Here is a 15,431-nt window from a genome sequence, read left to right as displayed (position 1 = left end):
TGCATGTCTCAAATTTGCAAAAGGCCACATGCATGTTCTATAACGCTTTTAGGACAATGTTCTGTGGACAGATGAGACAAAAGTTGCACTTTTTGCAGAAATGCACGTTGCTATGTTTGGAGGAAAAAGGGCACTACAGACCAACACCAAAACCTCATCCCAACTGTGAAACATGGTGGAAGGAGCATCATGGTTTGGAGCTGTTTTGGTGCCTCTGGGCCTGGACGGTTTGCAATCATTAAGGGAACAATGAATTCAAAATTGTATCACGACATTTTACAGGAAAATGTCAGGGTCTGTCACCTGAAGTTTAATAGAAGTTGGATAATGCAACAAGACAATGATCTGAAAGACAAGTGTAAATCAAGAATAGAATGGCTTAAAAAGAAGAAAACTCATGGAATGGCTGAGTCAAAGTTCTGACCTTAATCCAATGGAAATGTTGTGGAAGGACCTAAGTCAAGCAGTTCATGCAAGGAAGCCCACCAACATCCCAGAGTTGAAGCAGTTTTGTAAGGAGGAATGATCTAAAATTCCTCCAAGCCAATGTCCAGGACTGATCAACAGTTACAGGAAACATTTAGTTGAAGTTATTGCTGTGCAAGGGGGGTCACACCAGTTAATGAAAACAAAGGTTCATATCTTTTCTCCATAAATACATGTAATATTGGATCATTTTTCTCAATAAATAATTGAACAAGTATAATGTTTTTGTGTTACTTACTATATAAAAAGAGTCGTAGAAGTAATGAGAGGGTTATTCATCTTATCTTTACATGAATGGAGGTGTGAACTGTTGTGGAGACACCACGATAGAGATGGCAGGACTGCATAGTAAGTAGCTGATCAGTGGTGATGTACCCCACCCCTTCGATTCAGGGACAGATTTTTCAGTTTGACAAAGATGGCTTCTTTAACACCTCTTTCAAACCACCTATCCTCCCTGTCCAAAATGTGCACATTGTTATTATCAAAGGAGTGTCCCTTGTCCTTTAGGTGTAGATATACAGCTTAGTCTTGACCTGAGGTGTTAGCCCTCCTATGTTGGACCATCCGTTGGTGAAGTGGTTGTTTTGTCTCGCCGATATACAGATCTGTGCAGTTCTCATTGCATTGAATAGCATTTACAACATTTCTCTGTTTATGTTTGGGTGTAGGTTCTTTGGGGTGGACGAGTTTCTGTCTGAGTGTGTTTGTAGGTTTGAAAAAGTACAGGTTTGGGAAACCTATCCCTGAACAGAGAGGGTGAGGTGTGACAGCTACTTACAATGCAGTTTTAACATCTCTACCCCGACGGCTTCACAAAAGCTCACACCTCCATTCATACAAAGATAAGACTAATGATGCTCTCCTTACCTTTATAACTCTTAATGACCCTGTAGGAATACAACAGACCAGGCAGCATCTAGGAAAAGAGCACAGTTTATATTTCAGGCCAAAACCCTTTGGCAGGACCAGAAGATTTAAACTTCTTCAGGGTAGGCCTCCCTGGAAAAGACAGTTTCAGCCCAAAACATTGACAGTACTCTTTTCCTAGATGCTGCCTGGCCTGCTGAGTTCATTGAACATAGAAATCTACAGCACATTACAGGCCCTTCAACCTACAATGTTGTGCCAACCAGGTAACCTACTCTAGAAACTGCCTAGAATTTCCCTAGTTCATAGCCCTCTATTTCTCTAAGCTCCAAGTAGTTATCCAAGTGGATCTTAAAAGACCCTATTGTGTCTGCTTCTATCATCATTGCCGGCAGTGCATTCCATGCACCCTCCACCTTCTGTGTGAAAAATTTACCCCTGACATCCTATTTCCAAGAACTTTAAAACTATGCCGTCACATGTTAGACACTTCAGCCCTGGGAAAAAGCCTCTGGCTATCCACATGATCAATGCCCCTCATCATCTTATACACCTCTGTCAGGTCACCTCTCATCTCCCGTTGGTTCGAGGAGAAAAGGCCAAGTTCACGGCAACATCCTTGTAAATCTCCTCTGCACTCTCTCTATAGTATCCACGTCCTTCCTGTAGTGAGGCAACCAGAACTGAGCACAGTACTCCAAGTGGGGTCTGAACAAGGTATAGCCATAACATTATCTCAAGGCCCTTGAACTCAATCCCACGACTGATGAATGCCAATACACCATATGCCTTCTTAACAACACTGTCAACCTGAGCAGCAGCTTTGAGTGTCCTATGGACACGGACCCCAAATCTCTCTGATCCTCTACACTGCCAAGAGTCTTACCCTTAATATTATATTCTGTCTTCAAATTTGACCTACCAAAATGAACCACTTCACACTTATCTGGGTTGAAGTCCATCTGCCACTTCTCAGCCCAGTTCTGCATCCTATTGATGTTCTGCTGTAGCCTCTGACAACCCTCCAGTTTATCCGCAACACTCCCAACCTTTGTGCCATTAGCAAACTTACTACCCACCCTTCTACTTCTTCATCCAGATCACTTAAAAAATCACAAAGAGGAAGGGTCCCAGAACAGATCCCTGAGGCTCACCACTGGTCACCAACCTTCATGCAGAATATGAACCATCTACAACCACCCTTTGCCTTCTGTGGGCAAGCCAATTCTGGATCCACAAAGCAAGGTCTCCTAGGATCCCATGCCTCCTTACTTTCTGAAGGAGCCTTGCATGGGGAACCTTATCAAATGCCTTAACTGAAATCCATATGCACTACATCCACTGTTCTACCTTCATCAATGTGTTTTGTTACATCCTCAAAGAATTCAATCAGGCTTTTAAGGCATGACCTGCCCTTGACAAAGCCAAGCTGACTATCCCTAATCAGATTATGTCTCTCCAAATGCTCATAAATCCAGCCTCTCAGGGTCTTCTCCAACAACTTGCCCACCACTGAAGTCCAACTATAATTTCCTGGGTTATCTCTAGTCCCTTTCTTGAACAAGAGAAAAAATATTTACAACACGAGTGAATCTGCAGATGCTGGAAATAAATAAAAACACAAAATGCTGGCAGAACTCAGCAGGCCAGACAGCATCTATGGGAGGAGGTAGTGACGACGTTTCCCATTCCTATTGATGATGTAAAGATGATCGCAAGAGGCTCCATAATCTCCTCCCTCATTTCCCACAGTAGCCTGGAGTATATCTCATTCGGTCCTGGTGACTTATCTAATTTAGTGCTTTTCAAAGGCTCCAGTACATCTTCTTTCTTAATATCTATATGCTCAAGCATTTCCGTCCGCTGTAAGTCATCTCCACAATTGCCAAGGTCCTTTTCCCTGGTGAATTCTGAAGCAAAGTATTCATTAAGTACCTCCACTACCTCCTCCGATTCCATGCACACATTTCCACTGTCACACCTGATTGGTCCTATTCTCACACGGCTCATCCTCTTGCTCTTCACATACTTGTAGAATGCCTTGGGGTTTTCCTTAATCCTGCTCACCAAGGCCTTCTCATGACCCCTCTGACTCTCCTAATTCCATTCTTAAGCTCTTTCCTAGCAAACCTGTAGTTTTCTAGAGTTCTAACAGTACCTAGTTTCTTGAACCTTTCGTAAGTTTTTCTTTTCTTCTTAATTAGATTTTCTATATCCTTTGTACACAATGGTTCTTTAACTCTACCATCCTTTCCCTGTCTCAATGGAACATACCTATGCAGAACTCCATGCAAATGTTCCCTGAACATTTGCTACATTTCTGCCATGCATTTCCCTGAGAGCATCTGCTCCCAATGTATGCTCCCAAGTTCCTGCCTAACAGCATCATATACCTTCCTACCCAAATTGTCTGCTCCTATCCCTCTCCAACACTATGGTGAAGGAGATAGAGTTGTGGTCAGTACCTCCAAAATGCTCTCCCACCGAGAGATCTGACACCTGACCAGGTTCATTTCCCAATACCAGATCAAGTACAGCCTCTCCTCTAGTTGGTTTATCCACATGTTACATCAGGAAACCTTCCTGAACACACCTAGTGAACTCCATCTCATCTAATCCCCTTGCACTAAGGAGATGCCAATCAATATTAGGGAAGTTAAAATCTCCCATCACAACAGCCCTATTATTATTGCACCATTCCAGAATCTGCCTCCTTATATGCTCCTTAATATCCCTGTTACTATTGGAGGGGTCTATAAAGAACACCCAGTAGAATTATTGTCCCTTTCCTGTTTCTGACTTCCACCCACACTGACTCAGTAGACCATCCCTCTATGACTTTCTCCTTTTCTGTAGCAGTGACACTATCTCTAATTAGCAATGCCATGCCCCCACCTCCTTGCCTTCCTCTCTGTTCTTTGTGAAACATCTAAAGCCTGGCACACTCAGCAGCCATTCCTGCTCGTGAGACGTCTCTGTAATGGCTATTAGCATTTTGTGTGTGTGCTGCCTTTATGGCAGTTATTTAGTTTATAATATTTTCGCGTAGTAATTTGTTAGCATTTTTTAGTTAAAGTTAGGATTGTTTAAATCAATTGATTTGTCTGTAATACATCGCGGCTGCGATGACGTCACATCCGGGTTCGCCGCGTCTTGTGGGGAATTACCGGTTTGAGATTCACGCAAGGGTGGGGGTCACTCTCATGTGCCACCATAACGCTGACTAGGGTCTCTCTATGCACCAAAGACACAGTGAAAGCAACGCTGTAAGTCATTAGATAATCGGTATTTTGAGTTAAAATGTTAACGCCGATTCTGTTAAAAGTAACGACGGTCGGTAAGGTTTACCTTTTCGTCAGTTAAAGAGTCGGGATAGTTTGTATTGAAGTGTATCTAAAGCAGCCAATGGAGCAGCTAGATTCTGACTGTATGCTGCACTTTGATGTAATGTAGTTATCGTAGTTTTACCTTTGCAAGTATTCACAATGTAAATGTGATATTTAGAAGGGAACAAACACTGTACCAATCTTGTATTGTTTTTCAACAGTTTTCACCATGCGTTAATGTGAAGAGTGAACAGTAAATGGTTAATCTTACTGCGGTCTCGTTTGCATTGATTCTGGTTTATCTCGACGTTTACCTCGGCGTTACTTCACACCCGAGCGAGAACGTTACAGTGAAAAAGCGGCATTATCAGGTGTTTAAAGTGCAGCCATGTCAACCCGATCCAGCATCAAGTCGTTGTTAAAGTCATCGTCATCCTGCGACAGGGGCAGTAGGGCATCAAGTAAGGCCACCCAAGCAAGAGCGAAAGCAGAAGCCGCCAAGGTGCGAGCGCGCTTTGCCAAAGAAGAATTATTAGTAAAGATGAAAGCGGCTGCCAGAGAAGCCGAAAACCAGAAGGAAGCGGCTGCCAGAGAAGCCGAAAACCAGAAGGAAAAGGCCGCCAGAGAAGCCGAAGCGGCTGCCAGAGAAGCCGAAAACCAGAAGGAAAAGGCTGCCAGAGAAGCAGAAGCGGCTGCCAGAGAAGCCGAAAACGAATTGGAAAGGAAAAGGGTAGAGGCACGGTTAGAAGCGCTGAAGCTAGAACGAGAAGCAGCAGCTGCCGAGGTGGAAGCAGAGTTAATAGAAGACGCCGAAGAAATGCATGATCCGAAGGACGGAAAATCTACCTCAGAAAAGATCGGATTGGAACGTACAAGGGACTATGTCCAATCTCAAATGGAATGGAAGACTCTTTCTTCCTCTCTTTACTTATTCGATAACGTCCCACTTCACGAGGAGTCTTGGAGAGGCCCGACGGCATCACGTCCATCCGAGGAAGATAATTTACCCTCGCAACTCCGCGATGAACCCAGGAATGCAAAGGCTCACGACAAGTACTTCTCGACACCGAACTTACCGGATTTGGGGAGAAGAGAGGCAAAGACTGAGTCCAGACCAGCAAATCCCATAACAGATGTACGCCCTCAGTCATGTACCTGTGGACACGTTCCCTCAGCCCGCACGCCACTTGCAGACGAATCCGCAGCACGGTATTTCGCACGACGGGATCTCGTCACTTCAGGACTATACCAGTTCGACGATAAACCTGAAAATTACCGTGCATGGTACTCCACTTTCACCAACGCTATCGACGGAGTCCAGCTCAGAGCAACCCAGGAGTTGGATCTTATGGCAAAATGGCTGGGAAAAGAATCATGCGAACAGGTGAGACGCATGCGTTCAGTGTACATCAACAAACCCGAGCTAGCATTGAAGAAAGCATGGGAGAGACTTCAGGAGGGCTACGGAGCCCCCGAAATTATTGAGGCGGCGCTATGCCAACGTTTGGGAAATTTTCCTAAGGTGTCAGCCAAGGACCACACCAAGCTAAGAGAATTTGGAGATTTACTCATGGAGATTCAAGGCGCCAAAGAAGATGGCCACTCAGCTGGTCTAGTATACCTAGACACTCCAACCGGGATTAGACAACTCGTGGACAAACTTCCATTTGGGCTGCAGGACAGGTGGTTGTCCGTTGCCTCAGATTACAAGGAAGAACACGAAGGTCAATTCCCTCCCTTCGAGTATTTCACCAGGTTCGTGTGCAAGGAGGCGAAGAAGCGAAACGATCCTAGCCTCATAGGTCCAGGAAGCAGTACAATTTACACCAAGCCAGATAAATCCACTTCGAATAATTCCAACATCACTAAACCAGTCTCAGCGCTTAAGACTGAAGTCCTTACAACTAACAACGACTCTAGCAAGAATTGTCCATTGCATAACAAACCCCACCCCCTCAAAAGATGCAGAACGTTTAGGGAAAAACCCCTCGAAGAGAAGAAGGCCCTCCTCGAGGAGAAAGGAATATGCTTTAGATGCTGTTCCTCGACCTCTCACTGTGCAAGAGAGTGTACGATCGCCGTGAAGTGCCTGGAATGTGATAGCACTAATCACGACTGGGCCATGCATCCTGGCCCGTCACCGCAAACCGACAACGCTCCTTCACCCCCACAACAGGACGGCGGGGAGGGAGAAGCTCACTCCAGGACAACTGTTGTCAGCTCGAGCTGTACGGAAGTTTGCGGTCAAGCTCAGGCAAGCCGTTCTTGTTCAAAGATCTGTCTCACTAAGGTGTACCCTAAGGGAGCCAAAGACAAGGCCATCAAAGCCTACGTAATTCTGGACGATCAGAGCAACCGCTCGCTAGTCAGTCCAAAGTTCTTTAACTTGTTCAACATTGAGAGTGAGCAGTTCCCATACTACCTTAGAACTTGCTCAGGCAACATGAAAACTTACGGAAGGAGGGCCGAAGGCTTCCAGATCGAGTCCCTGGATGGTAAGGTCCTCATCTGTCTCCCCCCACTCGTAGAGTGCGAGAAAATCTTGAATAACCGCACTGAGATCCCGACGCCAAGTGCGGTGCTACACCAACCACATCTCCACCACATCGCCAAATACATCCCAGAGCTGGATCCAGAAGCAGAAATACTCCTGCTATTAGGGAGGGATGTTCTCCGGGTACACAAGGTTAGGCAGCAGGTCAATGGACCACACGACGCCCCCTTTGCCCAACGCCTGGATCTGGGCTGGGTGGTGATAGGAGAGGTGTGCCCTGGCAACGAACACAAATCAACGGTTAACACACTCAAGACCAATGTGCTAGAGAGTAGCCGCCATATGATTCTTCAACCCCGCACAAGTTCCATGTGCGTCCAGGAAGCACCACAAGGCTTTAACAAGCGCAAAGTAACTGACGAGACGCTGGGTCAGTCTGTCTTTGCTCATAAGGAGCACGATAATAAACTTGCTCCATCGACTCAAGACGCCATCATCTTAAAAACGGAGGACACCAAGGTCTTCAGAGACAAAGCAAATAGTGGGGTCGCCCCACTACCTTTCAGAGAACCACGCCAGTGCTTGCCAAACAACAAAGAGCAGGCAGTCAAGCGGTACATGCCCTTGCAAAAAACCACGGAAAGGAGACCTGAGATGCAGCAAAGCATCCGATCAACCCACGAGGTACTGGGCACACCAATGACAGAGGTCACAGCCATTATGAATGCACGACCACTCCTACCCGTGTCTTCTGACCCGGAAAACCCCTTCACACTGTCGCCATCAATGCTCCTTACGCAGAAGGCAGGAGCTGCCCCTCCACCAGGGGACTTCTCCGATAAGGACCTGTACACAAAGCAATGGAGAAGGGACCTTCAAGTTGGAGATTTAGTCCTGCTCAAGGACAAGCAGATCGCCGGCAACTGCTGGCCAATGGCCAGAATCACTGCCACATTCCCTAGTAGGGATGGACATGTCAGGGACGTCGAGTTGAAAACTACCGACCAAGGCGATGGGAAAATTTACCAAAGGCCTGTTACAGAAGTCATTCTACTTCTACCTAACGACTGATTTAGAGACTGAAGTTCGTATTATGTTCATTGTGACCTTACGAAGGCCAAGCGGGGAGTGTGCTGCCTTTATGGCAGTTATTTAGTTTATAATATTTTCGCGTAGTAATTTGTTAGCATTTTTTAGTTAAAGTTAGGATTGTTTAAATCAATTGATTTGTCTGTAATACATCGCGGCTGCGATGACGTCACATCCGGGTTCGCCGCGTCTTGTGGGGAATTACCGGTTTGAGATTCACGCAAGGGTGGGGGTCACTCTCATGTGCCACCATAACGCTGACTAGGGTCTCTCTATGCACCAAAGACACAGTGAAAGCAACGCTGTAAGTCATTAGATAATCGGTATTTTGAGTTAAAATGTTAACGCCGATTCTGTTAAAAGTAACGACGGTCGGTAAGGTTTACCTTTTCGTCAGTTAAAGAGTCGGGATAGTTTGTATTGAAGTGTATCTAAAGCAGCCAATGGAGCAGCTAGATTCTGACTGTATGCTGCACTTTGATGTAATGTAGTTATCGTAGTTTTACCTTTGCAAGTATTCACAATGTAAATGTGATATTTAGAAGGGAACAAACACTGTACCAATCTTGTATTGTTTTTCAACAGTTTTCACCATGCGTTAATGTGAAGAGTGAACAGTAAATGGTTAATCTTACTGCGGTCTCGTTTGCATTGATTCTGGTTTATCTCGACGTTTACCTCGGCGTTACTTCACACCCGAGCGAGAACGTTACAGTGTGTGTTGCTCAGATTTCCAGCATCTGTAGATTTTCTCTTGTTCTTAATAACCCTCATGTGATTGCTATACCTTTAAATGATTAATAAGCCGGAAAACTACCCACCATGGATTTGAACTGAAGAAGCCTCTCGAATGAGTGGTGAAACGTCTTCCAGACAACACAGCAAGTCCAGTTACCTTGATTTACTATGGCTTGATATACAGTACCATCGCTGAAAATGTTCTTCCAATTAAGTTTGAATTATCTCAGCCAAATCTTCCCCATTAAGGTTTCCCTGCTTTTAAAATGTGCATCAATCATGTTATCTGTTGTGATGCACTTGGCCCTCTATTTGCCTTAATAACTGTGAAATGTCACAGGGTAGTTTCTTGTTAGTTTAAAAACATGGTCAATAGTTTGTGGTGTAGTAAATATTTTATCTGTTTGTTGCTGTTACTGCTCACATAGAATCAGTGTTCTTCAGTGTTTAAATGAGCTGCCAAACTAGACAGATCTGTTTTCAATTTCAAATAGCTATTGATATTGCTTTATTTGCTTGTCTTATGCATTAATCTGGAGGCTTTAGAAATACAGCCTTTCTTTTGGTAACTGAAGCACTTGATGTTCTAAACACTAAAAATTGTGGTAGTCATGGACATTCAATGTTCATAATTGGCTGAACCGTCCTCATGAATTCAGTATGGACTTAGTTTCATAGCCTTGGACTTTGCTACTTTTCCCCAACTACAGATTACAGCTTTATCAGTCAGCTGTTCTGGATGGAATTCTCTGACATTCTTCAATGATATTTCCATCAATGCAGTCATTTAGCATGCAACTCTTAATGAAAGGCATTTAAAAGCTTTGGCTGAATTTATTCAACTACCAGATCACAAACATATTTTTCACATAAGGCATGATCCAAAAACGGACCAAAGTATAGCCACTTCTAAAGGATCAAAATAATTTCCAGATTTTGCTAAACACATTTAAAATAAAACAACTGTCAAATTGTATAACACAAATGTTTTGTCAGGATTCAATTTCCATTTACCCACTCATGGTAGATCAATTCAGAAAATAAAGATGCATGGGATCCTGGGTGAATCACAAGTTTGGATTTGGAAATGGCTTACTCACAGAAGACAGCTCTAAAGGTAGAAGGCTATTATTGCGGCTGGAGGTCTGTGACCATTTCTGTCTTGCAAGTGTTGGTGCTGGGACCTCTGTTGCTTATGATTAATGACTTGCATGAAAGTATAGATGGGTGAATTTGCAGGTTTCTAGCTGATGTCAAGATCGCTGTAGGTCTGGGTGAAAAGGAATATCAAAGAATACAGTGGGACATAGGTCTGTTACAGGTGTGGGCAAAGAAGTATCAAATGGAGTTTAATCCAGGCAAGTGTGAGGTGTGGCAATTTGAGAGATTAAATAGGAAGAGAAAGTATACAGTTAATGGTGGGCCCCTTAATCGCACTGAGGTACAGAAGGGTTTTGGGGTCCAAGTCCGTAGTTCACTGAGAGTGGAATTCAGGTGGATAAGGTAGCAAAGAAAGTGTATGGCATGCTTAGGGGTGCTAAGCATAACAGTAAGGAAATCATGCTGCAGCTATGGACAACTTCAGTCGGATTGCACTTGGAGTATCGCGTGCTGTTCTGATCACCCCATTATAGGAAGGATATGGAGACTGCAGAGAGTGTCTAGAAGGTTTATCAAGATGGATTAGAGGGTATGGCTATAAAGACAAGTTGGACAGACATGTATTGTTCTCCCTGGAGCATTGGGGCTAAGCGGAGACCCAATACAGTTTTTTTAAATTATGACAGGCATAGATAGGAGGGGGAGTCAGAATCTATTCTGCAGGGTAGAAATGTCAAACTCCAGAGGACGTACTTTCAGGTTAGAGGGGGAAAGGTTAAAATTGACATGAGGGGAAATTTTTTTTAAGTAGAGAGTGATGGATGCCAGGAATGTGTTATTGGAGATAAAAGTGGAAGTGGGCAGTTTGGTGGTGTTTAAGAGGCTTTTAGAGAGACACATGAATACGAAGAGAATGGAGGAATATGGCTGATGCACAGGAGGAGAATATTTGGTATAAATTGGCATCAAGGTTACTGCAACATTATGAGATGAATGGCCTTTTCAGAGCTGCACATAGTGCTATTTTTAATGTATTTTGCAGTCTTAATTTTCCAATCATCTTTTTCACATTTTTTTACTAGATTTACATTATGTATATCTGGATCCTATTTCTATCCATTGTTAAGATACACTAAGTTGCATAACTAAATTATACCTCATGAATGAAATTTCTTGATTTCCTGCTCGTCTTGACTAAAGCATCAGAAGTAATCACAGAATAGCCAACAAATATTTCAAGCACAGGAGTAAAGTTTAGAATATGTCTCTTGGTCTGTTCTTGTGTGCCCATGGCAAATACTTAGAGAGTTGGGCTAACAGGAATTTTAAGATGTTTTTACATTGCCGGAGTGCAGTCAGGTGAGGATATTGTATTTTCCTTCTGTAGTTTAAAATGCACAAGGTAAACAACTTGATCTATTTAAAACCAACAGCATCTACCAACAGATCTATTTAAACCTTTCAAAATGTGTACCCAATACTTTGGTTAAAACTTCCTGTTTTAAATAAACATGAAGCTGCCTATCTCCTCTCTACAGATTACCAGGAGTATAACACAGCGACACTTAGCACGGTCAGCAACCATGAGAGTAACACACAGAAGTTACGTATTATCCAAAACAAGAACATTTTATACAAGTGAGTGTAAAAGTTATCTTAGAGGTTTTTGTTTCTTATTCCACGACACTTCCTTGGAACATTAAGTCAATTGTGTTTCTATTAGGAGTCCCCAGGCCGAGTCTGCATTTCAAAAGCTCTGGAAGCAAATTTTAATGACACGCCTTTTAAAACAGAAGTTATTAAAACTAAAAGCCTGCTGATGAAGGCAAAGTGCTTTGAATTCCAAAGCTGTAGAGCAAGTTTAGAATAACTGAAAGACCAGCAGCAAGTCAATTTACTTTGTCATTCGTTGTCTCCACTTGTGATGCTGCATCATTATTTGAAGGCAGACATCATGAATGATGTGCGTTCCTCTTTTCCTTCTTTACATCAGAAGCTGCCCATGCCTCTCCTGTGGCATCCTGTTCCCTTCTTATACCTTTGCCATTCTTTCTGTTGTTAGACCTTCATACGCCAAACTACAAACACTCTATTTACAACACTAGATATGATGTGACAGTCAGCGTCTTCTGCAGAGTTTAAGCCAATATCTTCCGCACACCATGAAGAATGTTGTTTTCTTAAGTGCACTGCCATGCTTTCGCCTCTTTATTACACCAGTTGTGACTTGATTACTGTCCAGATGGGTTTTGTGTGGCGTTTTTCATGCATCAAGTCACATTTGTTTGGCAATAAGCCATGTTGCACTGGTCATTCCCTCCTCTGTCGACTAAATGTACTGGAAACTCGCCCTAATTGCCAACTGATACCCTCTTCTCTGTTATAGTACACGGGTGTGCACACTGTTCCTTCCTTTGGGTCAGTGGAAATGATAGCTACTGAATACAGGTCGATTATCACTTGCTGTAACACTAGACAGTCTCTGTTCAGCTAAATGTCACGGAGAGCTCCTCAGATGCAACCATCCAAGACCAACAGGAACCTGGTTTAAAGCTCCAAATGCTGATTTTTTTTTTGGGACCTAGCGACCACCTGGTAGGATTTACCTACCGACAGCGACTAGATTCCAAAAGCTAAACTTCCACAAACACCATGGTATTAACTTCAAAATATCCAGTACATATGAGAATTTCAGACAAGAAGCAGCTTGAACATTCTTCTACTCTTGTGCAAAACCTGTCTTGTGTGTCAAAGTAGTCAGCAGAGCCCATTAGCTGACGCATCTATTTGGTTCATGGATCACTGGTAGTGCACAAAGGTTAGAAATAAAATGCAGTATGAGGTTTCTTGACCTACAAGTTACTGGTATTTTATTTGTGTTTATAGGACTAATGTTTGGATTGTATTTAACCAGCCCAAACTTAAAAATGTCCCTGGAACAACACTTAAATTTGTGTTTAATTCTCTTACTTCTGTGCCTCTAAAAAAATTCAAGATGACATTCAGAAATAAATGCAGCTCAGTTGCTTTAGCATACCAGTAAGATTTATAAGCATATTTACAGTAATTTTGCTGAAGTATTGGTACAGATATAAAGACAGAGAAGTACGAATTCTTAGTATTCAAATAAAAGTGAATTCTGGTTTAATCCCTAAAGACTTTTGATGTATTGGTTTATATTGCTACTCACATTTTTCTCTGTAAAAGAACATAAAATAAGATTTTGGCTGTACTGACAAATACTTCATTTTATTATAGACTAGCAGCTATATCTTGGAACGTACTTTGAAGGAATAGCATATGTATGCAGGCTACATATTGAAAAGGGAAACCATAAAATTGTGTGCAAGCCAGAACTTTGATTTAATAAAAAGAATCTGAGATGGATTTGCACCCAAACAATAACGGCATCTTGGCCGAGTAGACCCTCAACAAAGAAATACCATCAGCTTAACTTGGTGATGCGTCAAGTATATCAAATACATATGCCAGGAGGATTATGCAATGATCTGGAAGAACCTCTATGCTCAATGTCTCTATCTTTATTTTATGTCAGTCAGTGCATTTATCATGAGTTGGAATGCTTTGTTGACAGTGGGAAAAATCCCCATGTTCCAATTAGTTTATCAAATAATTGACTGAAATAAAACAGGAGATTATTATATTACTGCCATTTAAAATATGTAATGAACTGACACCGTCAATAAATAGCACTTGATCACAGATTCACTGGTTTCTGTCAGTCAAGGAAATTATTCTAATGCTTGATGAGAAAACACTGGCACTAGCTTACCTTTAATTAATAATTTTAGTAGAATATGCATCATAAACTAAGGATAATTTTATTAAAAGAATCTTCACTATAAACAAGGATGATTTTATAAAATGAAAAGAAAATTCTATGAATTGAGATAATAATGTATTTTTTTCATTTCATTTCATATTCACTGTGACCAGATTCCACTATATAATTATAATACTGGTTGTTTATCAGGTGAATAGCCATACAAGAACTTATTCAGTAATGATATTACTGCTACTCATTACACAAAATAAATATGAGGGCCAAAATATTTCAATGTGTGTTTGTTTCTAGTTTAAATTGAACAAAATTTCATATTTTTTTCTAATAGATCATAACTTTCTCAAAATTATTGATTCAATGTGTATACATTTTAGCAGTAAATTTTTAAAAAACACTTTGGCAAGCTGTAAACAATCACGTTCTTTAAATATTTTTAGGGACAAGACTTGGAGGGTTGTTTCCTTATTTGAAAGCTTTTTAGGCCAGACCTTCCTGTACATGTTAGTAGCTTCTTTCACTTTATGCCAGCTTCACCAGATGCCCACCAGGGAGTTCATGACATTAAAATAACCCTCGTGCAATTCTTCCACTTGTACCAATGGGAGTAGGAACTCAAGATTGTGCAAAGCTTCTTGTTCATTTCATTCTGCAGTTCTTTAGTCCTGCCACAATGTAAATCAGATCATTTACAGACCACACTAAATTTAAAATAAAAAAGAAAATTAAAATATGCCTCCTTGTACTTCAGCTAATTCTCGCATTCTCTAAAAGCTGCTCTCAGATACTTATAATACTCCTGATACAACATATTACAACAAGCACTGATATATTACAAAGTAGATAAAATATTTAAACACATTTAACACATCTACATTGAAAGGGTAGCTTGCATGAGGATCTTCTACTCTAACTTTGTGAAATATTTGCATACCATTTACTTCCATCCTCATTAAAAGTAAACAATCTGATAAGAGAACAGGAAATGCATTTGTCTGAGTCAAAAGATTCCTTTCAAGGTAATTATAGCATCACTCATTCTATCAGTGTTCAGTGTTAACTTGTTGGTGAAATACTAATTAGTACTTTTATATATTATTAATAACATTTGATGGACATTTAATTTTAATGGTACAAAGAGTTTTAAGACATCAGTTGAAAATAGGTTGCCCAAATATGTCAGACGCTCAACCAGAATATTTTTTTAAATTTAGACTGAGGACTTGATTTTAAAATTAAAAGTTGATTAAGTTTTCAGCGATGTTTTGTCAGTAAATTCTAGACCAAGGAGATCAATGGGAAAAGTCGCAGGTAAAATGTGTTACTTATGTATAGGTAAAAGTACAAATAAGTTCAAAGGGAAACAGCTACAGCCAAATTGTACAGTGACCACAAGGTTATTAATTTGGCATAATGTGTTATATCATTTAGTTGTCACATCACAGAGTCACAGATTCATCCCAGTAAGATATTTCAATGATGATGTCAGTGTTGTACAAAAGCAGTTAAAGTAGTTTAAGAAATA

The 15,431-nt window shown here is 41.5% G+C and overlaps 3 long non-coding RNA genes across 8 annotated transcripts in view; 2 read left to right on the top strand and 1 right to left on the bottom strand.

Annotated features, from left to right (window-relative positions):
* The window catches only part of LOC140725595 (uncharacterized), an 85,675-nt gene that overhangs the window by 17,500 nt on the left and 52,744 nt on the right, over positions 1–15,431 (bottom strand). The window lies entirely within an intron of this gene.
* Positions 4,379–4,952, top strand: LOC140724310 (uncharacterized). Its single transcript, XR_012098091.1, has 2 exons — positions 4,379–4,622; positions 4,904–4,952. It is a non-coding gene; the product is annotated as an uncharacterized lncRNA (long non-coding RNA).
* LOC140724303 (uncharacterized) lies at positions 8,103–8,899 on the top strand. The gene is made up of 2 exons (XR_012098088.1): positions 8,103–8,569; positions 8,851–8,899. It is a non-coding gene; the product is annotated as an uncharacterized lncRNA (long non-coding RNA).

The sequence above is a fragment of the Hemitrygon akajei genome, chromosome 3 (assembly GCF_048418815.1).
Source record: "Hemitrygon akajei chromosome 3, sHemAka1.3, whole genome shotgun sequence".
NCBI lineage: Eukaryota > Metazoa > Chordata > Chondrichthyes > Myliobatiformes > Dasyatidae > Hemitrygon > Hemitrygon akajei.
This window is presented reverse-complemented; position numbering and strand designations above follow the sequence as displayed.